Below are 23,687 nucleotides of genomic sequence, written 5' to 3' on the forward strand. Positions count from 1 at the left end.
AAAAAGAATAATATTAGTAGAAATATGAGTAGCTCAAGTATTTCTGTGGCTTTAGAATTTCCAAAGTACTCTCAACAATTCTTTGAACTAGGTGGAGTTCACATCTTAGCCTAATTTTTCATTATTCTTCTTTAGTTATTTCAGTCATGTTCAACTCTTCATGGCATCATTTAGAATTTTTGGGGGCAGGATTCCTGGAGTGGTTTGCCATTTCCTTCTTCAGTTCATTTTACAGATGAAGAACCTGAGGCAAACAGGGTTAAGTGATTTGCTAAGTGTTTGAGGCTACATTTGAACTTAGGTTGTCCTGACTACAGATTACTGCACCACCTATATGTCTTATCTTCATTTATCAATGAGCAAATAGACTAAGTGAAGGTGAAATGACTTGCCCAGGGTGATGAAGTTAGTAAATGACTGACTCAGGCCTTCGGTTTCCAATATCAACCAGATTGCACCACCTCTAACCTGTGGATGATTAAAATAGAGCAGGCTAGAGATAGGAATCAAACAAGTCTAATTTCAACGTGAGGGAAATGACTTGCAAGTGAAATTTTCCTTCCTAAGAAGAGGGGCTCACCAGTTTATGGTAGGGGTATGGTTTTTTTTTAAGTGTGAAAATTATGAACAGCATTATTGAGTCTTGAGTAAACAGTTTCCAAGTCCAAGGTTGAACTGCAACAGTCTCCAAATTGTTAGGACCATTGAAGCTTGTGGTTGTTTATCAGGGTATAAAACCAGGGTTAGTATTAGTGACAGTAGCAGTTGGGCATCTGATTAAGTTAGATGGTGGTTACAAGCATAGGGGATTATTGGTAGTTATAAATGTGAGGGAGGTTATTGTTATGCCAAGTTTAGGGTACAGCATTAGCTCTGAAAAACCAAGGTGTCTCTTAATTGTATCTTGACATTTCCCTTTTTTGGCCAAAGAGAGGGAATCTGAAAGAACTCCTACCCTTCTGGCCAATAAAGAAGAGGCAGGTATAAGCCAAGATACTAGGAAAGGCCATTTGGACCAGGACAAGGTGATGACTTGAATAGGTATCATCTTAGCCATTATTTGCTTGAAAGTAGAAATGAGATGGAAGCCAAGAATGTAAAGGGAGAAAATGCCAGTACATGTTTGATCAGGATCTTGGTGGTTGAAGTCAAGACAAAAGGGAAGAGGAGAAAATACTAGGACAATATACTGTTCTAGTACTTGTCCAGAATTTTGGAATTGCAATCTCATCTAGATGTTGGCATTAGATGTACTTTGGGGGTGGGGTGGGGAATTCTACCATCCACTAAGGAGCAGGAGCTTTCTTCAGATAATATAGGAGTTCACACCCATAAGGCAGCTATGGGAGTAGTCAGAAGGATCAGGTAGGGTCCCTTAGAAACAATGATTAGAATCAACAATTGTGAAAAATATTTCTTGCATCAATATTTGGATTTGATTTTCTGGTCAGCATCTCTAAAGAGCATATAGAGATGGTCATTTCCCAGTCATGGAAGGTTAGGTTCAAACAATGCAATAAGGTTTTCACACAATTCCCATAGCTGCATAATTACATTAAGTCAGGTATAGATCAAACTACTTAAAGGACTCACAATGGAAAAGTTTTGAGAGAGGAGATTGACATATATTCTAGTGACCTATTCTTAATATCCATTTGACCAGCACATTTGAGTCCCAGATGTCTCATGTCGTTATCTGGTCACAAGATGTCTTTTCTTAAACAATAGGCTTTATTTTCTGGGCTGCTCTAAAAAGGGCTCTGCTTCTCTGATTCCAAATCTAGAGGTTCCAAGATAATTCTAGCTTAAAATAAATTTGGTTTTCTTAATATAAAATATAATATAAATATAAATAAATCATATAAATATAAATCTATAACAATATAAAAATTTGGTTTTACTGAATATAAATTTAAATTTCTAATCTTGAAATTTCAGAGTTCAATTTATATACCAATTGCTATTTCAATCCTTGCCTAAATTCTGTACCTGATATAAGAATCCTTAAAAATTCACAAGGGTCCATCAGACAGATAAATAGAAAAATAATTTCACATTTTTTTTACCATTATCAATATAATTTATATGTAAAATTCAGTTAATTCTAAATTAATAAATCCTTAGTCCAATTTGGAAAGTTATTTAAAAATATACTCAAAACATGAATTCCTATTACAGATAAATTTGAAAGTCAATCATATACTTATGTTTATAGTTATTAGAGAAAATAGTCTAATACTATTGCTTATTCAAAAATTACAATTTGGGGCAGCTAGATGGAGTAGCATTTTGGTCCTGGAGTCAGGAGAAACTGAGTTCAAATTTGACCTCAGACATTTACCAATTGTGTGATCTTAGACAAGTCACTTAATACCATTGATTCACCAAAAAAACAAACAAACAAAAAAAAAAACCCAAAGCCTAACTATTTATTTAGAAAACTTTTTACATCTTTGTCTTATTCTTGTCTAATCATTTCTCCCCTCAGGAGGATATCATCTTTATATTATAATTTGACCACAAATATAGATTAAACTTGTAAGATGTTTATACTTGCATCTTATTATAGTACCTCAGAAATGTTCCAATATCAATATATTTTCCATTTATTTATTCATTCATTCATTCATCTATCTATCTATCTATCTATCTATCTATCTATCTATCTATCTATTTATATTCTTTTTTAGGTTTTTGCAAGGCAAATGGGGTTAAGTGGCTTGCCCAAGGCCACACATCTAGGTAATTAAGTGTCTGAGACTGGATTTGAACCCAGGTACTCCTGACTCCAAGGCCGTTGCTTTATCCACTACGCCACCTAGCCGCCCCCATATTTATTTATTTTTAAATTAAAGATTTTATTTATTTTGAGTTTTACAATTTTCCCCCATCTTACTTCCCCACCCCCCCCAGAAAGCAATTTGTCAGTCTTTACATTGTTTCCATGTTGTACATTGATCCAAATTGAGTGTGATGAGAGAGAAATCATATCCTTAAGGAAGAAACATAAAGTATAAGAGATAGCAAGATCAGACAATAAGATACCAGTTTTTCCCCCCCTAAATTAAATGGAATAGTCCTTGAACTTTGTTCAAACTCCACAGTTCTTTATCTGAATACAGATGGTATTCTCCATTGCAGACAGCCCCAAATTGTCCCCAATTGTTGCACTGATGGAATGAGTGAGTCCATCAAGGTTGATCATTGCCCCCATGTTGCTGTTAGGATATACAGTGTTTTTCTGGTTCTGCTCATCTCACTCAGCATCAGTTCATGCAAATCCCTCCAGGCTTCCCTGAATTCCCATCCCTCCTGGTTTCTAATAGAACAATAGTGTTCCATGACATACATATACCACAGTTTGTTAAGCCATTCCCCAGTTGAAGGACATTTACTTGATTTCCAATTCTTTGCCACCATAAACAGGGCTGCTATGAATATTTTTGTACATGTGATGTTTTTACCCTTTTTCATCATCTCTTCAGGGTATAGAACCAGTAGTGGTATTGCTGGATCAAAGGGTATCCACATTTTTGTTGCTCTTTGGGCATAGTTCCAAATTTCTCTCTAGAAAGGTTGGATGAGTTCACAGCTCCACCAACAATGGAATAGTGTCCCAGATTTCCCACAACCCTTCCAACAATGATCATTATCCTTTCTGGTCATATTGGTCAGTCTGAGAGGTGCGAGGTGGTACCTCAGAGAAGCTTTAATTTGCATTTCTCTAATAAGCAATGATTTAGAACAATTTTTCATATGACTATGGATTGCTTTTATCTCCTCATCTGTAAATTGCCTTTGCATATCCTTTGACCATTTGTCAACTGGGGAATGGCTTTTTTTAAAATATGACTCAGTTCTCTGTATATTTTAGAAATAGTTTTTTTGTCAGAAACATTAGTTGTAAAGATTGTTTCCCAGTTTACTACATTTCTTTTGATCTTGGTTACAGTGGTTTTATCTGTGCAAAAGCTTTTTAATATATTATTTAATAGATTTTGTATTATATTTATCAAACTTCTTGCATACAGAAATTTGCTATAAAAGAAAAGGGTTATATACCATAATATGGAGAAAACTCCATTAGCTCTGTTTGATTCCAAGCACAAGTCATATCTGACAGCCAATATGTAGCCACAGAATATTAACCAGGTAGGGAAATTTCCTTTTCAGAAAGGAAATAGCACAATAAGATTGCAGCACATCACCACATATCCCTGTAATCAAAGCTCAAAACAATAGTAAATTACAGTCCCTAAATTTTTTTTCTTTTTGGCAAGGCAATAAGGTCAAGTAACTTACTCAGGGTCACCCAGTTAGATAATTATTAAGTGTCTGAGGCTGGATTTGAACTCAGGTCTTCTTGACTCCAGGGCTGGTACTCCATTCACTGTACCTAGCTGTCCTGTCCCCAAAATTTTTATCTTAAATAGCAAAATTTCACTAACCACAATTTAGGACTTGAATATCTTTCCTGATGTTTCCTAAGAGATAACATTTCATTTATCCTTTACATATAAATTAAAACTATCCATATTCTGGGGCTTTAGACATACTTGATAATTGACTCATCACCACATCTTTAAACCACCCTATTCACTTCAAAATAGGCAGAATTATGAAATGAAAATTCACTATTAAATTTATTATTATCTGTTTTATAAAAAAACTCATCAAACACTTAACAGTTTTCAAATTTCTATTTTTTAATTACATCCTTTTATAAACCCAATTCAGATGTAAAGACATTCAGATAAAAAAAGGTGCTTTGTCTAACAGCAATGGTCTCTCAAATTCACAATATAAGAGAATTTAGAAATACAATAATATATATATATATATATATATGAACATTATGTGTTTAAAACAGGAAACAAAATTTCAGATAATATCAATGGTGTTTCCAAATTATCCCATACAAAAATCATTAATCTTATTACCTTTGGCATTTCCAAAAAACCCATTTTAGAGCTATCAGGCATAGAATTGAATTACATTCAATTAAAGAAATAATAATGATATAGTGCTTAGCACATGCCAATTATGGCATTAAGCACTTTACAATCATCAAATTATTTTAATCTCACCACAACACTGGGATATGTCTTTACAGATAAGGAAACTGGGGCAAAAGGGAACAATAGAATTTGCTTATGATTACAAAACATAAATTTCTGCAACTGGGATATAATTTAAGTTTTTCCACATTTTTCTAACTTTTTTTCAACATCTATATTTGGGAATCTACTCTGGGATTACAGGGGTTAACAGGGAGAAGGTGTCTGATTTGAGAGAGTCACAGGAGTCTCTTTTCATGGTCAAGAAAGGGCTAACAAGAGGTGGCTAAAAGGTGCAAAATATTTACCTTTCTTTTTCTTTCTTCACTCTGGGATTATTTCCAAACTAGCTGCTTTTCTTTGCCCTAGAACAATGAAGCTATCCATATCCATCTTCAGGGGGAAGTGCTATCTACTTTTAACTTTTATAAAATTTAATCCTTATATTGGGGCGGCTAGGTAGCATAGTGAATAAAGCACCAGCCCTGGAGTCAGGAGTACCTGGGTTCAAATCTGGTCTCAGACACTTAATAATTACCTAGTTGTGTGGCCTTGGGCAAGCCACTTAACCCCATTTGCCTTGCAAAAAAAAAACCTAAAAAAAATTTAATCCTTATGAATTTCTTAAAACAAATTCTATAGAATGATACCCCCAAAACTTACTAAGATATTGTAGAAAGGAGCCAGGTCTTCTCTCCTGCAATCTTAAAAAATAAAAACTCTTCAAACTTCTTACAAACTTTGATTATCTGACTTTATTACTATAATTCCAATGTTACCAAAAGTGAAATAATGGGAAAAATTGTCTTGCAAGTTTGTTTTTCCTTTTTCTCTTTTTTTCTTAAAATCTAATGTCCTTCAGAAAGCCTAAAGTGGGAGTTAGTCATGTTTACTGGGACAATTGCTCCAAGATAATCGTTGCCAGTGTTCTAAACCTTTGGCTTCAAACTTTACGAATTTTTTTCTTACTGGCTGCATTTAAAATTTTTCCAGTTAACAGGATCTACAAACAACACAATCAAGGCACAGACATTTTATATTTTACAAAAATACAGATAGAATGACAAGACAGATACAGATGGACATAAACAGTTCTAATAAAGCATACTGTCATAGTCCCTAACCAGGTATGTGTTACTGTCTTAACAGAGGCACTGAGCTAACCAAACACTCTCTTAGTTTAGCGGGGAGGTGAAGCCAGAATAAAGCCTCCTGGTCTTCAGAGGTCAGAACCAAACAAAACAGTCAAGAACAATTGGTTAGGGTAACAGAATATAGAAAGGAAATCCTTACCCCAGTGATACAAAATGAATCAGATCACAGGAAGACTTCAGAGTTTTCTTCACAAAGAAGAGTAAACTGTACTAAGGCAGGAGCTTGGAGATTGAAGCAGGGACAAGGACACAGGACTCACTAGATGAGGGAGAAATGTATCTCTGGTGGAACCAGTTTTTTCCCACTGGTACCAGAGTCCAATGATCTGCCCGTATCCAATCCCTCTTCTGACACCACATAATGACAACTGGGTAGACCCAACTTCAAACATAGAGAGCCAGAGCTGAGCAAAGCAAATTAGAGTCAAGAATCAAACAGAAGTTTAATTTCAAAGTGAAGAAAATGGTTTTGCAAGCAAAGGGAACAAAACACATGTGCCAGGACCCCACCTATAAGAATCCCTTTAATGTGGCTGAACCTTGATATATATACTTGTGGCTCGACAGAGCCAAGCAATGTAGTGTAGCACCAGAAGTGAGGCATAACAGCAAGAGTGAGGCAAGGTTATCTAGTAACAAAAAGTCTGTACATAGCAGGACTTCCTGTCTGAGCCTTTTGGTGTTTGGTGTTTGATTGAGCTCAAGGACCATCAGTACTGAAATTGAGTTGCAGCATCGTTCATCCAGGGAGAGATTGCCAAGGATTTTTGTTATGCCAAGTTCAGGGCACAGCCTGTTTCTTGAACAGTAACTCTCGAAAACAGGGTGTTCCTAATACCTTGAAACCAAGGTCAATACTTGCCTCCTAGGAGACTGAGAGGACCAGATAATAAAATCTCTTGTAACCCCTGGTAAGTCCTTTAATATTTCTGAGACTCAGTTTACTTATCTATAAAATAAGGGTAATGGTTTTGGTCCTGTCTCCCTACAGAGTTGATCTGAGGTTCAAATGTTCCAGTGAATATTTTGTACCTATAAGGCATAAGGCATCCCAATAACAGCCCACCTTTAATATTCAGAGTCCTTGTCTCAGAAAACCAAGCATTACTGTTCCCATTTTATTGATAAGAAAATTGGGAATCAGGGAGATAAAGGAAGACAGTGAGTGTCAGAACTGGGAACAGAAACCAGGTATCTCCTGGTTCTAGATTTAGAACTCTCTCCATTCTTCCATGCTTATTCTTATGATGTTTATTACTCTATACCTGGACAGCTAAATGGTGCCATGAGCACTGATTCCTGAAGTCAGGGAAGACCTGAGTTCAAATCCAGATCTGAGTTCAAATCTGTAATCATACACTTCCTAGCTGTGTGACCTTAGGCAAGTCCATCTAACCCTGACTGCCTTGCATCCAGGGCCATCTCCAATCATCCTGATTCATCTCTGGCCACTGGACCCAGATGGTGCTAGAAGTGAAAGTGAGATTGGTGACTTAGCACAGTTTTCCCCTCACTAAAATCCAATTCATGTGCTTGTTAGGGCATCACCTCCCTAATGTCATGGTCTTCTTCAGAAATGGACAGGGCAGCTAAGTAGTGCTGTGGATAGAGCATCAGCCCTGGAGTCCAAAGGACCTGAGTTCAAATAAGACCTCAGACACTTAATGATTGCCTATGTGACCTTGGGCAAGTCACTTAGTCCTATTTCTTACAAAAAGTAAAAAAAAAAGATGACAAACATTTTCATTCTATACCTATGTCAAATACCTTTCCAATCACTGCAAATGGAGAAAATAGAGTAATAGGCCAATTCCAGTAAACATAACAACTTCCCTTCAAGCTGATTTAAGATGGTAGAGTTAGAATGTGGTTAAATATTTAGATCAATTTCCATGTGCAAATAGACTATTTTAAATTAGGGGTTTTCTATTCACTCTTTCATTCAGGAGAAATTGAGGCCCAGAGAGACCCGATTCCCTCAAGTCACACTGAGTTATTGATAAAGTGAATTAAATACTGATTTAAAAAAATAAAGCAACTGGATTCCAATTCTCCTATCTTTCTGACTAGTTCTATTTTATTTTGGAGAAATATTTTATGAATGTTCATTGTCATTTGTCAATAATTTCCCTCTCCCCCAAACCTATCTGTTTAATTATATATGTTTCATTCCATAACTATAGCCCAAAATTTCTCTGTCAAGAAAAGTATTGTTTAATATAAAAATACCTCATTAACAGTCTTCAGAATTATCTAGTATCCTTCACAATACACCAGTACCAGGCAAAGTTGTCCCAACTATTGGTGTCAATATTTTAACCATGAGGTGGAATATGTGGGATGAGCTGGTAGTTTCATGTAGGTTATGCAAGATGGTAATTATCCATGCCAATTTTGATGCCTTTTCTGGGTGCCAGAGATGTCAGGGTCAGTCTACAAATTTCTTCCTTTTAGAGTATTTAGAGTATTAACCCAGAATAAGCCAGAACTCCCAGGCAGCCATTTCCCATTAGTGCTGTATGAATTGTATATTTCTGTGGAATGATTAGATTGTAAACTCTTGGAAAAGAAAGCTTGTTTCTATCTTATCTTTATATTCCTAGCAAACAGGACAAGACCTTGAAAATAGCAGATACTTAATAGACATGATTAATTGAATTGTTGAAAGCTATTTAATTGAAAAATGGAATGTTATAGGTTTTTTTGTTTTTGTTGTTTTTTTTTTGCAAGGCAAATGGGGTTAAGTGGCTTGCCCAAGCCACACAGCTAGGTAATTATTAAGTGTCTGAGGTCAAATTTGAACTCAGATACTCCTGATTCCAGGGCTCTATCCACTGCGCCACCTAGCCGCCCACAATGGAATGTTTTAACACAAAATAATTTTATTTTGAAAAATTCTCTAAGAAAAACAATAGAACCATGATTATTAAATGAAAACCCTTCTTGCTTGAAATATATAGTAACTAAGACTACACTGACATCTTTTCAGAAAATTATCATCAATCTCATCCTCACTGCTGCTATCATTAGCATTGAATATTATTATCACCATCCACTCCTCCACCAACATTACCAACATAACCCTCAGTCCCCATCAACATCTTCATCATCACTGTCACCACAATCATCCCTGTCATCAACATGGTAATAATTATCATAATTTACCAAGGTCTTTATCATCATCATTGCTATGATCACTATAACCAACATCACCATCATTATCACCATCATTATCCCCCAATTCCATCATCATCCCCCTATTTATTGTTATCAACACTCTCATTAGTATCACAATTATTGCCATAATCATCATCATCATCAACACAACTAGTATCAGACAATTTATTAAGCATTTATTAAGTTTTTATTATGTATGTGGGCCTGTGATGTAATACTATTTTCATTATCTCCATAACAATTCCCATACTCACTATTATACCCAGTCACCATATTATGCTGGCTTTCATTACTGCCACCACCACCACTTTGGGAAGGGGGGATGGTAGGAAGGACAGTTAAACCTCATCATTTCAATTATTGTGTTAAAAGTAAAGTAAAAATATATAGGCTGGGCATATATAGATGATATATGAACTTCGGGTCCTTTAAACAACAGATGGGGGTTCTGTTTCTTTCTTCTCCTTATATCTATCTGAATGAGTGCTAACAAAACTATATTGGAGAATTTGAGAGTGGCATTTCCCAGATTTGGAAGGTACCTATGTCTAATTTAGAAATCTCCCATCTGCCCCTACCCAATTACTTAAAATGTATAGAACAAAACATGTAGGAAGTAGTTCTCAGACTTTTAGTTTTCAGTATCACTTTAGACTCTTAAAAATTATCAAGGATGCCAAAGAACTTTTATTTATGTGGGCAATTTCTATAAATATTTACTATATTAGAAATTAAACTGATGAAATTTAAAATATTATTTCATTTAAAATAGTAATAAACCTAATATAAATAACATATATACTATGAAAAATTACCTTTTTTCCAAAAGAAAAAATTTGGTGAGCAGGGTAGCATTTTTTTTTACATATTTTTGCAGATCTCTTTAATATCCAGTTTAATAAAAGATACCTGGATTTATTATCTGTTCTGAATTCAATCTGTTATAATATGAAAAAATCCAGCCACACACAGGTAGCTGGGAAAACAAGGAGTATCTTAATAGGAGAATAACATTTTGATATTATTATCAAAATTAATTTGACTTCATGGACCCTCCCAAAAGGTCTTGAGAACTCCTGTATTCCAAGGACCACATGCTGAGTGCCTTAGATCTCCTAAGTTAAAATTGAAAATTCAACTATGTCTGCAATAACCCAGCTCTTTCCAGAATAACCTTGGATAATTTCTATTTCTAGATACTAAGCCTGACAAGAATTATCAAATCTAAAAAAAAAAAAGAATTATCAAATCTCAGGACAATGACCCACTTCTCATGATTCATGTGGCTATAAATGGTGCTTTCAGAGGAATCTCGACAATATTGATAAAGTTTATAAAGTCTTAAGCAAGAAAATGATGACCTTATGAAGATAGAGAAAAACAGCATAATCAGAAGATTGGAGTACACAATAATTATCACATGAGTATGAGAAAAAGTGAAAGAGAATGAATGGGTAAGGAATCTTGATGGAAACCTACCTGAAAAAATGTTACAAGGTTTCATGCATTAAAATTAATTTAAAAGTGATGTTTTCACCATTGTGGTCAATTGACTTCAGAAAAGAAATTTGTAAACAAAATATAGTAATTGAAAATTGAATTTAGATCACTAAAAACACAGCTTAAAATACAGGAATAAACAAGTTCCAGGCCAATGATGGAGTGCAACTGACAAAGATTGGCTGGAAAGTATTTGCTTGGAGTCTTTTTTTTCCTTTTATTTAATATTTATTTATTCTCATTTTGTACAATTTTTTTATATATTAATAAAATATTCTTGTTTAAGAATAAACAAAATACCCCCTCCCCCAAAAAAATATAGACTCACTTGAGCGATAAAGGGGAGAGAAAAAAATTAAAATTAAAATAAAAAAATAATAGTAATAATTGTAGGTATGGCTAGGTGGAGCAGTGGATAGAACACCAGCCCTGGAGCCAGGAGCACCCAAGCCCATATCCAGCCCCATACACCCAACAATCACCCAGCTGTGTGACATGAAAGCCACCACAACCCTACTACCCTGCATAAACCAAAAAAAGAAAAAAGAGACTTAAAATAAAAGAAAATAGTACTAATAGTAGGGGAGGCTGGGTGGCAGACAGAGCATTGGCCCTTGAGCCAGGAGCACCCGGGTCCAAATCCAGCCTCAGACACCCAAAGATCACCCTGCTATGTGGCCCCAGGCAGGCCACCCAGCCCCATTTGCCCTTCGGCCTCCAAATAATAATAATAAAAAATGTGCTTCAATCTGTGTTCCAACACCACCAACTCTGTTGTGGGTGGATCACATTCTTTATCATAAGTCCATCACAAAAGTTACTTCCATATTTTTCCACCATTACCATTGTTGATTGCAACTCCCTCCTTTCGTATTTCTCCACTACCATGTATTATATTTTCTCTCTCCTTTCACTCTGACTCTGCTGTAGGGTAGCCGAGTGGCGCAGCAGGCAGATCCCTGGCACTGGGGCTAAGAGGCCCTGAGACCCCATACCACCCCTTAGGCCCAGCATCCACCTGGCCCTATGGTTCCGGACAGGCCGTCCAATCCCAGCTCCTTGCAAGAAGTAAAAAAGAAAATGACCACTCTTCCCCCATGGTCCATCCTCTCCTCCTTCATTTACATCCCCACCCCTTCCCCCTGTCCCCCCCCTTCTTACTCCAGATATCTATACCCCATTGAGTATATTTGCTGTTTCCTTTCCTAGCCACCTCTGATGAGAGCAGAGATTCCCTCATTCCCCCTGGCCTTCCCCCCTTCTGTATCATTGCAATAGCTCATTGTAATAAAGAAAAATCTTATTATATGAAATATCTTGGCCTATTCCCCCCTCTCCTTTTTCTTTCTCCCATTACATTTCCCTTTTTTTCTATTGACTGCATTTTTATACCATATTTTATCTTGAAATTCATCTTTCTCCTGTGCTTCATCTATAAAAGCTCCTTCTACCTGCTCTGTTAATTGAGAAGGTTCATATGAGTATTATCAGTGTCATTTTTCTATACAGGAACATATGCAGTTCATCATCATTAGGTCCCTCATATTTTCCCCTTCTCCTCCAATCTATATGCTTCACCTGAGTCCTGTATTTGAAGATCAAACCTTCTGTTCAGCTCTGGCCATTCCAACAGGAACATTTGAAATTCCCCTGGTTCATTGAAAGTCCATCTTTTTCCCTGGAAGAGAACATTTTGCTGGGAAGTTGATTCTTGGTTGTATTCTAAGCTTTTTTTTTTTAAGGTTTTTGCAAGGCAAATGGGGTTAAGTGGCTCGCCCAAGGCCACACAGCTAGGTATTATTAAGTGTCTGAGACCAGATTTGAACCCAGGTACTCCTGACTCCAGGGCCAGTGCTTTATCCACTACGCCACCTAGCCACCCCTGCCTTTCTGCTCTTTTCCAGGTTACCTTGAATAGGAGAACTGCCTCACTGGGTCCCTCTGTGGGTTCTGTCTCTCAAAAATTTAGTGTCCTTAGTTTAGAAGTTTTATGAGAGAGCCCCTAAGACAAGATCCTCTCTTGTCATCATCTTGGCTCTGCCCCATGCTTGAAGTCTTGTAAAGCTAATTAAAAGGGTTTTTTAAACTGACATTAGATGGAGAAAAAGGAAACTGCTTTTACATACCCAGCTTCATTTCATAAAAAGTAGCTACAAATGTGGAGATACTCAGAAATTCATAGGAAATAAAATCCAAGAAAGTATCTAGCAATAAAACACATGGTCTCAGTAATCTATGTACAAAAGCATTGAAGTATGGATTATAGGAAGAAGACTAGAAACCTAATACAAGGAGGGAATTTTGACAGCATAGATGAGGGTAGGACCTAGAACCAGAATAAGACTATTGAAAGACATGCTTTATTCAAAAAGAGCAGGTTAGGTAAAGGTATGTGGAGTCATATTGCATATTTATAAGAGATATGCATCTGACAAAATATAGAAAATAGATCTGAACAAAAAAACAAAGGTATTTGGGTAGAGAGTAACAAAGGAAAAAATAGAAGTTATTTTATCTTTAGACTATATAGCTGTAGTGGGCAAGGCTGATCTAGTAGTTTGGGTTGGAGATTAGAATGAAATGAGACAATCATTGATTCATAAAAGAATTAATAAAAGAAGGTTTACTTAGTCATAGCAGGAAAAGGATATTCAGAATGGGGGAAAGATATTCAGAAAAAAATACAACATTAATTCAGTTAAATGCAGTTTTCCTTCCTCCTGTTTTGCCCATAGTAGTCCATTAAGATCTAGCCTCAGACTTCTATTGAAGCTCCTGAATTCTTTTTTTACTCAGGCAACCAGGAAGCTATAATCTTGTCTTTCTGATCTAGTTGAGTCTCAGGGATACTTTCAATATCTTTTTCAAAAAATATTTAAAATAAGAAATAACCTTGACTTCTATTAGGAAACTAATAACTACTTCTCCAATCACTATTACAGATCTGTGGACACATGTTGTTTATCCTTTGTTTTTGAAGATCAATTATATTATTATTGTACCATGCCTTCATCAAGTTTGGAATCTGTTTCATGAATTTCTCATCTATTTGCTTTTTATGTCCCTATTTGAATTGGGTGGATAGGGTATATAAGAAGGACTAGCAACTCTAAGCATCTAATAACAGAAAATTTCAATTATCTGAATATCAGCTGTAGCCCTCTCCAATGCCAAAAGGAGAGTAGCTTATCATGTCTTCATTTGTCTTATGATAATTTCATCCTTCAAAATATGGAGAAACTAAATAGAGCTTCTATTATGGATCTTATTCTCACCAATAAGGAGAAATCAATTGCTGTGGTAGAAATATTAGGAACTTTGATGGGAGGTGGCTACTTTACCTTAACATTATACCAGAAAAGAGGTAAGTTGTGCATTGTCTGACATGAAGCCTAGATTTAAGGAGAGAAAATTTTAAAGGGTTTAAAGAAAGGATCAATACAATCCATTGAACTGAAATTCTATGGAAGTTAATCTAGAAGTGGTAGGAAGCTCTACAGAAAGAAATTCTAAAGAAACAAAAGAGAAAATTTTGATTAGGAGAGTGAAAAGGGTGGTATTGTTGATGAATGCAAAGATGACATTCAAAATCATGACATGATCTGCAGAGGGTAAATCTATGATCTCATGTGGAGGTTGACAAGTAAAGTTAAGGACACCAAAAAAGGAAAATGCTCGTTATATTCAGGGAGAAAAGAAGATCAAAGAAAGAATAGAACAACTTCACAGTATGTTAAGGATGATGAAAACAAATAGTGGAGGAAAGGTTAACCTGCTCCATTCTTGTTCTGCTTTCCTTTTTCTTTGTGAAATATAATGATCTTTAGGAAGATATTGTAGATAATACACACACACACACACACACACACACACACACACACACACACACACACACATATAAAAACACAATCCTAAACAGGCATAATAAATGAATCAATGTACTCCATATTCATTACAAAGACCCTGAATACAGAGTAATTTCAGATTTCTATGTATTAAAAACAATTTTAAAAAGTCCTATTAATTAAAAGAAAACAATTAATAGGATATAAACAAGTTGGGAGGAGATATCCAAGATAAGCAGGGAGATAAGAAGAAGAAAATCTGGCTTCCTCTGATGAAACATCGGGCCCAGATGAAACATCTTCCAGCATGTTGAAATAACTGATCCAAGGGATTACTGATATACTTGTAAGTAGTTTTAGTAATATCAGGGAGAATAGAAAAAGAACTGGAAGGCAAATGTCTCAATTCTCAAAAAACTTTTATATATATGGAGATATATACATATACATATATATATGTATAAACATACATATATTATACATATTTGTATATACATATGCACAAGCATACATGATATTATTACTAAGTATGATATTTCTATATCAATTAACTTAGTTGGGTTGCCTAAAGAAAATCTTTGGAAGAATTAATTTTTTTTTCATTTTTTTAAAATTTTTATTAAAGATATTATTTGAGTTTTACAGTTTTCCCCCAATCTTGCTTCCCTCCCCCCACCCCCACCCCACAGATAGCACTCCGTCAGTCTTTACTTTGTTTCCATGTTGTACCTTGATCCAAATTGGGTGTGATGAGAGAGAAATCATATCCTTAAAGAGAACAGAATTCTCAGAGGTAACCAGACCAAACCATAAGACATCTGGGTTTTTTTTTTCCGAATTAAAGGGAATAGTCCTTGTACTTTGTTCAAACTCCACAGCTCCTTATCTGGATACAGATGGTACTCTCCTGTGCAGACAGCCAAAAATTGTTCCCAATTGTTGCGCTGATGGAATGAGCAAGTCCTTCAAGGTTGAACATCACTCCCATGTTGCTGTTAGGGTGTACAGTGTTTTTCTGGTTCTGTTCATCTCACTCAGCATCAGTTCATGCAAATCCCTCCAGGTTTCCCTGAAACCCCGTCCCTCCTGATTTCTAATAGAACAATAGTATTCCATGACATACATATATCACAGTTTGCTAAACCATTCCCCAATTGAAGGACATTTACTGGATTTCCAATTCTTTGCCACCACAAACAGGGCTGCTATAAATATTTTTGTACAAGTAATGTTTTTACCCTTTTTCCTCATCTCTTCAGGGTATAGACCCAGTAGTGGTATTGGGGGGTCAAAGGGTATGCACATTTTTGTTGCCCTTTGGGCATAGTTCCAAATAGCTCTCCAGAAGGGTTGGATGAGTTCACAGCTCTACCAACAGTGTAATAGTGTCCCAGATTTCCTACATCCCTTCCAACAATGATCATTATCCTTCCTGGTCATACTGGCCAATCTGAGAGGTGTGAGATGGTACCTCAACGAAGCTTTAATTTGCATTTCTCTAATAATTAATGATTTAGAGCATTTTTTCATATGGCTATGGATTGCTTTGATCTCCTCATCTGTAAATTGCCTTTGCATATCCTTTGACCATTTGTCAATTGAGGAATGGCTTTTTGTTTTAAAAATATGACTCAGTTCTCTGTATATTTTAAGAATTAATTTTAAAAAAAGAAAAAGAACTATTAGTATGTCAAACTCAGAAGAGGAAAATAATTTCACACTTTCAAGGAAAGCCTCAAGAAACATAAGCATATCCATAAAATCAATTAGAAAGCTAAAAGAAATAATGTACGAGTTCTTTTAAAAATTTTTTAATTCAATGAGAGCAAAAGAGGAAAGAATTGGAAAAGAAATGAAAGTTATGAAGGAGAGACTTGGAAAGAGAATTAATAACTTAGCAGGAGACTTATGAAGCCTTACCCAAATAACAAAATTCCTGAACATTAGAATGGACCAAACTAGTCAATAACTCCATCATACGACAAAAAATTTTAGAACAAAGTCAAAAGATTTGAAAAATAGAAGAAAATATAAAGTATTTCATTTCAAAAATAACTATTCCAGAAAATATGTCAAAGACAGATAATTCAGTAGTCATTAAATCCATGACCAAAAACTATCATGGGTATTTCAAGAACTCATAAATGAAAACTACCTTAGATCTCTTAGAATAGGGGTTGGGAATCTTTTTTTTTTCTCCTGCCGAGAACCATTTGGATATTTATTATATTATGCACAGAGCATACAAAATTATCAATTTAAAAATTAGTCTACTATATTTGGGTGAACATTTAATTAATTCATTTCTAAAAAGGCTCCTAGATTTATTGGGTTTTGAGTTGCCATGGCAGCACCAAACCAAAATATTTCATAAGGCTTATATGTCTTGCGGGTCAAATGTTCCCCACCCTTATCTTAGAATGACTAGTAAAGCAAAACTAGAAATGTATCCTCCAATAACCTCCTGAAAAAAAAAATCCCAAAATGAATATTTCCAGAAAAATCATAGTCAAAATTCAGAACTTCCCGGTTAGAGAAAAAAGATACTAAAAGTAGAAAAAAAAAGTTCAAGTACCAAGGAACCAAAGCCAGGAAAACATAAGATTTAAATCTGGTTTACCATTGTAAAAAAATGGAAATCACAACAGGACTGATATAGAAATACATGAAACACAATTGTGCATGTACAACTTTTACCAGATTGCTTGCCATCATGGGGAGGGGGGGAGAGAAAAGAGGGTGATAGAAAAATGTGTAACTCATAAACCTGCAAATGGATCAATGTTGAAAACTACCTTTGAATATAATTGGAAAAATAAATTAATTTTTCAAAAAGTAGAAATCATGGAATAAAATTTTATTATACAAAATATCGTAGCCTAATCCACCTCTCCTTTCTCTTACTACCATTACATTTCCCTTTTAACCATTGACTCTATTTTTACAGTATATCTTCAAATTCAGCTCTCTCCTGTGCTTCTTCTATAAAAGCTCCTTCTACCTGCTCTGGTTTTTAAGGGGTTTTTTTGGTTTTGTTTTTAGGTTTTTGCAAGGCAAATGGGGTTAAGTGGCCTCACACAGCTTAAGGGGTTTTTTTTTGCAAGGCAATGGAGTTAACTGACTTGCCCAAGGCCACACAGCTAGGTAATTATTAAGTGTCTGAGGCTGGATGTGAACTCAGGTAAGACTCTAGGGCTGGTGCTCTATCCACTGGGCCACCTAACCGTCCCTCTACCTGCTCTATTAAATGAGAAGTTTCTTATGAGTATTATCACTATCAATTTTCTATGCGGAAATACATGTGGTTCATCATCATTAAGTCCCTCATATTTTACCCTTCTCCTCCACTCTCTATGCTTCACTTGAGTCCTGTATTTGAAGATCAAACCTTCTGTTCAGCTCTGGCCATTTAGCAAGAACATTTGAAATTCCTCTGGTTCATTGAAAGTCCATCTTTTTCCTTGGAAGAGGATGTTCAGTTTTGTTGGGTAGTTGATTCTCAGTTGCATTCCAAGGTCTTTTGCCTTCCAGAACATTATATTCCAATTCCTACAAGCCCTTAATGTAGTTGCTGCTAAGTCCTGTTGTGATCCTGACTGCAGCTCCACGATATTTGAATTGTGTCCTAGCTGCTTGTAATTTTTTCTCTTTGACTTGGGAGTTCTGGAACTTGGCTATAATATTCATGGGGGTTGTTTGGTTTTTTTTGGATCTCTTTCCAGGGTAAATCAGTGGATTCTCTCAATTTCTATTTTGCCCTCTGCTTCTAGGATATCAGGGCAATTTTCCTGTAGGAATTCTTTAAAAATGAGGTCAAGGCTCTTTTCCTGATCATGACTTTGAGGTATCCCAATAATTTTAAAATTATCATTCCTGAATCTGTTTACCATATTAGTTGTTTTTTTTTCAATGAGATGTTTCACATTTTCTTCTAATTTTTCATTCTTTTGGTTTTGAAGTATTGTGTTTTGACTTTTCATAAAGTCAGTAGCTTCCTTTAGCTCCATTCTACATCTGAAGGATTTGTTTTCCTCAGAGAACTTTCTTATCTCTTTTTCCATCTGGCTAATTCTGCTTTTTAAAGCATTCTTCTCCTAAATAACTTTTTGAACTGTTTTATCCATTTGACCTATGCTGGTTTTTAACATGTTATTTTCTTCAGCATTTTTTTGGATCTCCTTGACTAAGCTGCTGACTTCTTTTTCATATTTTTCCTACAACTCTCTTATTCCTTTTCCCAATTTTTCTTCTATCTCCCTTACTTGATTTTCAAAATCTTTTTTGAGCTCTATCATAGCCTGAGCCTAATCTCTGTTTTTCTTGCAGTGTTTAGATGCAGGAGCTTGTACTTCCTCATCTTCAGATTAAGTATTTTAATCCTTCTTGGGATCATAGGCAAAGTATTTCTCAGTGGTGTTTCTCTTTTTAATCTGTTTATTCATTTTTGGGGGGTGCTTCCTAAGCTTTTGAGTATTATTGGGTTACCCCCCCACACAAGGATCTCAGTGTGTGAGGCTCTGTCTTCCCTCCTGGTCTGTGAATGACCAGTACAACCCTCTGCCACGGGGCTGAGGTGGGGGTCCCTGCTGTTCTACGGGGGTCCTAGACTGTGATCAGGATCTGAATGTGGTCAGAGCCCCAGAGTCCTGTTCCAGGTACAGAGGACAGATGTTAGAAGTCTCTCTTCACTCCCCTACCTTTGGTAGGCTGAGTACTCAAGGCTCAGTTGCCTGGGGGCTCCTGCTTACCAGCTCTGTCTGCTTCCATTTCCTGGATCTGGGATGCCCCAGCCACACCGCTTGCTGAGTGCCCTGAGGGCTTAGCTTCACACCCTCGCTCTGGCAGAAGTCCCCCCACTGATCTTCCAAGTTGTGCCTGGTGCTCCCTGGGGTGTAAATCAGGAAACTGCCCCTACTGTTGTGAGCCGGGCTTCCAGGTACCCTGGGGCTGCCTCCAGGAGGCTGAAGTTCTTTCACTCTGGCAGGCCACCCCTCTAACTGTGGAGCAGAGCCTTTCCACTATTTTCCAGGTTATCTTGGGCTAGCGAATTGCCTCAGTGGATCTTTCTGTGGGTTCTGTCTCTTAAAAATTTAGTTAGAGTCATTATTTTATGAGTTTTGAAATATTACAGAGAGAAAGCACCTAAGAGAGGCTCTTCTCCTGTCGACATCTTGGCTCTGTCCCCGGAATAAAATTTTACAAAAAACAAAAGAAATAGACTTACTATCAAGAATAACTTACCTAGCAAAGTTGAGTATAATTCTACAGGGGAAAAAACAGACTTTTTATGAAATAGAAAACATTCAAGTATTTCTGATGAAAAGACCAGACCTAAACAGAAACTTCAGACTTTCTATTTACAAACTATTTAGTTTACAAATATAACAATAAACATGGGAAAGAAGAGAAAAACAAAAAGGCAAAGGTTTTTGAGGATGAAGTGAATGCATTCTATTGTGGAATGGGGATGATAATAAGCAACCTCAAAGAACCATAGTGCAATCAAGGGTCATAGAAGGAGACAAATAAGATGAAGGGCTGAAAATGTTTTTTGTTATGCTTTGATTATTTCAAAAGAAAAGAAAGGGATGGAGAAAGAACACACTAGAAAAGAAAAATGGAGAAATGGGGGCAGGGCACAATTAGATGTCTATATTTACATTATATTTATATACTATATATTATATTATAATGGAGATGAAAGTGTCACTTCAACTTCAATTTCACTGAACTGAACAAAAAGAATAGGACACAGAAATACACACACATCAAGCTTGATGTAGAAATACATTCAACTCAACAAAAGAAACAGAAGAAAATAGGAAGATGGAAAAGAAAGAAATAAGAGGGTCAGCTGATCTAGGAAGGGATTAGTCTTCTTCCATATAGAGAAGGAGTTGGGAACAAAGAGAAAAAGGCATAAAAGAATTAAGTTGCAGGAAAATACACAAAAATTAAAAGATTTTACACAAATTCAATACAGATAAAATTAGAAGGCAAACATAACTAGGGGAAAAAAATCATTGCAGCAAGTTTCTCTGATAAAAGTCTTATTTCCAAGATATATAAGGAATTAATTCAAATTTATAAGAATAAAAGTCATTCAATAATTGATAAATGGTCAAAGGACAAGAACAGGTAATTTTCAAGGCAAGAAATTCAAATGATCCATAGCCATAATTTTTTTACAATGCTCCAAATCACTAATAATTAGACAAATGAAAAACTAAATGAAAATAACTCATACTCCTCTAGTTGGCAATGTTAACAAAAAAGGAAAATGACAAATATGGGAGGAGTTTGGGAAAGCACATAAATTGATGCACTACTGGTGAAACTGTTAATTGGTATAAAACCATTCTGTAAAACAACTTTAAAATCTTTCCAAAAAGTCATTAAATTGTGTATATCCTTTGACCCAGAAACATTGCTAATAGGTCTATATTCCAATATTCCAAGAAGATCAAAGAAAGACTCAAAGGTCTTATATGTTAAAAAAAATATTTATAGCAAGTGTTTGTGTGTTGGTAAAGTAAAAACTAAGGGAATATTCATCAATTTGGGAATGGTTGAACAATTGTGGCTTATGAATTTAATGGAACACCATTGTGCTAAAGGAAATGAAGAAAGGCAATTTTAGAGAAATTTGGGAAGATGTATAGACTGAAACAAAGTAAAGTGAGCAGAAGCAAAAGTACAATTTATTCTTTAATATCAGCATGACAAAAATGAACAATCTTGAAAGACTTAGAACTCTGATCAACACCATGACCAAGTATGATTCCAGAGGACTCTGAGAAGGAGAATGCTATACACTTCCTGAAATAGAGCAGTGTAGGAATTTGTTTTGCTTGGCTGTGCCCTTTTTGTTCAAAGATTTTGTTTTTGTTTTTCTTTTTTTTCTGATTGAGGGAGAAAGGAATGAGAAAAAATGCTTGATAATTAGAGATAAAATTTAATTTTAAAATGCTAAGTGAAGGAGTTTATATTTGATTCTAGAGGCAGTAGGAAGCTACTCTACTTTATTGAGTAGAGGAATGATGTCAGATTTATGCTTAAGGAAACTCACTTTAGTATATATGCGGAATATAGATTGAAATGGGGAGAAATTTGAGGGAAGAAGGTCAATTAGGAGACTAATCAATCAAAAAACATTTATTAAATGTCTGTGCCAGGCACTCTGCTAAGAACTAAGACCAATGCAATGGTCTAAAACAAAGCAATGACACCCAGAATGCCATAGGGAAACCGGAGGAAAACAATTAGAACCTTTATAAAGTGACACAACAAATCAGTAGGTAGGACAAGACTTTAACCTAGACTTTGTGGTTCCTAGTCTACCCTACCAGACTTACAGAATAGGATCCTCCTAATAGAGCTTTTCAGCATCAAGAACAGTTATTTAAAAGGAAAGATTAGAGCAATGTCCTAGCTAGTCTAACTTCAACCTGAACAAAAATCTTTCCATTGTTCTTAGCTTTTATTTAAATTAGAGAAGGAAATGAAAAATTACTCCACTCTTAACCAAGAAAACCTCAAATGGGATCATGAAGAGTTAGATACAGCTGAACAATTTGAATCTCTCTATTAATAGGAAGCTCAATACTTGCCCAGGTAACTTCCTCTATTCATTGCAGCTAATAATAATTGTCCTTCGTATTCAAAAAAGGACCACATCAACAAGTCAATGGTGGCATGACTTGCACATTATGTTTATTATAGTGAGAGGTATATTAGGCAAAGACATCTTTCTCACAGGACTTTTTTAGAGCTATTTCACCCCATAGGAAACAGGACTTCTGATGATGGTCTTGGAGTCCTTGGTTGGCCTTTCTCCTTCAGTCAGCAAGGTACCTTGGAGGACTGCCAGGCAGAGTCAGTTTGTGATATCTGGTTACAAAATAGTGACAACATGATACATCCAAACCAGTCTCTCTGTGGACTAACTGTCAATATGGACTCTTCTCTCAGATCTTCAAACATACTCCCCCCTGGAATCCAAAGATTATAGTTTCCCAGAACCTGCCTGGAAGGTCATGGGAATAATGCTATCAGAATACTAGTTGGCATCATTTATGGTCAGAACTACTATAGTATCTGAACATCTTCAAAGCCTCCAACTGTTAGAAATGTTTGCCCAAGTGTGTGAAGAATTCCCCCAAAAGAATGAGTAAATGAGAACAATTCATTCTAATGATTATGAAGGCAACTAAGCAGGCATTGTAGAACACTTAGACTTTGGTTCGACATTAAAGACATCAAGATCATTCACTACGTACTGAGCCATCACCTGTCATCTTAACATTTGTCTCGCCACTAGACTTCAATGACTCCAGAAGAGTGAATGAAGCTAATGTAGAGCAACTCTGCCTGCCTTATATCTAATTTATTTGAGAGTCAAAAGACATTACTCATAATTTTTTACCTTAAAGTCCTGTGACCACAGGCAAGTGACAAAACAGCAGGTGCAGATACACTGGGAGCTGTAGTCACAACCCTGCATGTAGGAGGCCCAGGCCAACCTCCCTGGGTGACTGAACAGCTTTTACAAAGGATCATACTGCTCACCTCCTGGAAAGCTAGAAAGGAGCTGAGAAAGGAGCTAGAAAAGGTGCTTTAAAAATTGTCTGACCTGCTTACTGCAGCAAGTAGGGATCCTATCCTGTGGTTTAAACATATAAAAATGTACAAAAACTTTCAAAGATGATTCCACTCTCCATTAGTACATGCAATGTGTATGTTTTTATGTACAACACAGAATACAGTAGACCTGAAAGACAAATATCTCTCAATGTGAGGGAACTCACAGGTATTGTATCCAAATATCAGGGTGAGACAAGGCTGACAAATGAAGATCAACTTGCCGAAGATGAAGATGGATACACATTTTCTGAAGTGACCACAGTGATAGAGAGCACTGTCATGCAGGCATGAGTTTTGAAATCAGCACTAAT

General features: G+C 36.0%; 1 protein-coding gene across 11 annotated transcripts in view; it reads right to left on the reverse strand.

Annotated features, from left to right (window-relative positions):
* Positions 1-23,687, reverse strand: part of FAM110A (family with sequence similarity 110 member A) — a 181,308-nt gene that overhangs the window by 120,618 nt on the left and 37,003 nt on the right. Inside the window, exon 1 of one of the 11 annotated variants that reach the window (XM_074211801.1) lies at positions 6,351-7,088. The exons of the other annotated variants lie outside the window; for them this stretch is intronic. The gene's annotated coding sequence lies outside the window, so the exon portion shown is untranslated. Of the gene's footprint in view, positions 1-6,350; positions 7,089-23,687 lie in introns of those variants that run through there. 11 annotated transcript variants of the gene reach the window in all.

Source organism: Macrotis lagotis, chromosome 1, assembly GCF_037893015.1.
Source record: "Macrotis lagotis isolate mMagLag1 chromosome 1, bilby.v1.9.chrom.fasta, whole genome shotgun sequence".
In the NCBI taxonomy this organism is placed as follows: domain Eukaryota; kingdom Metazoa; phylum Chordata; class Mammalia; order Peramelemorphia; family Peramelidae; genus Macrotis; species Macrotis lagotis.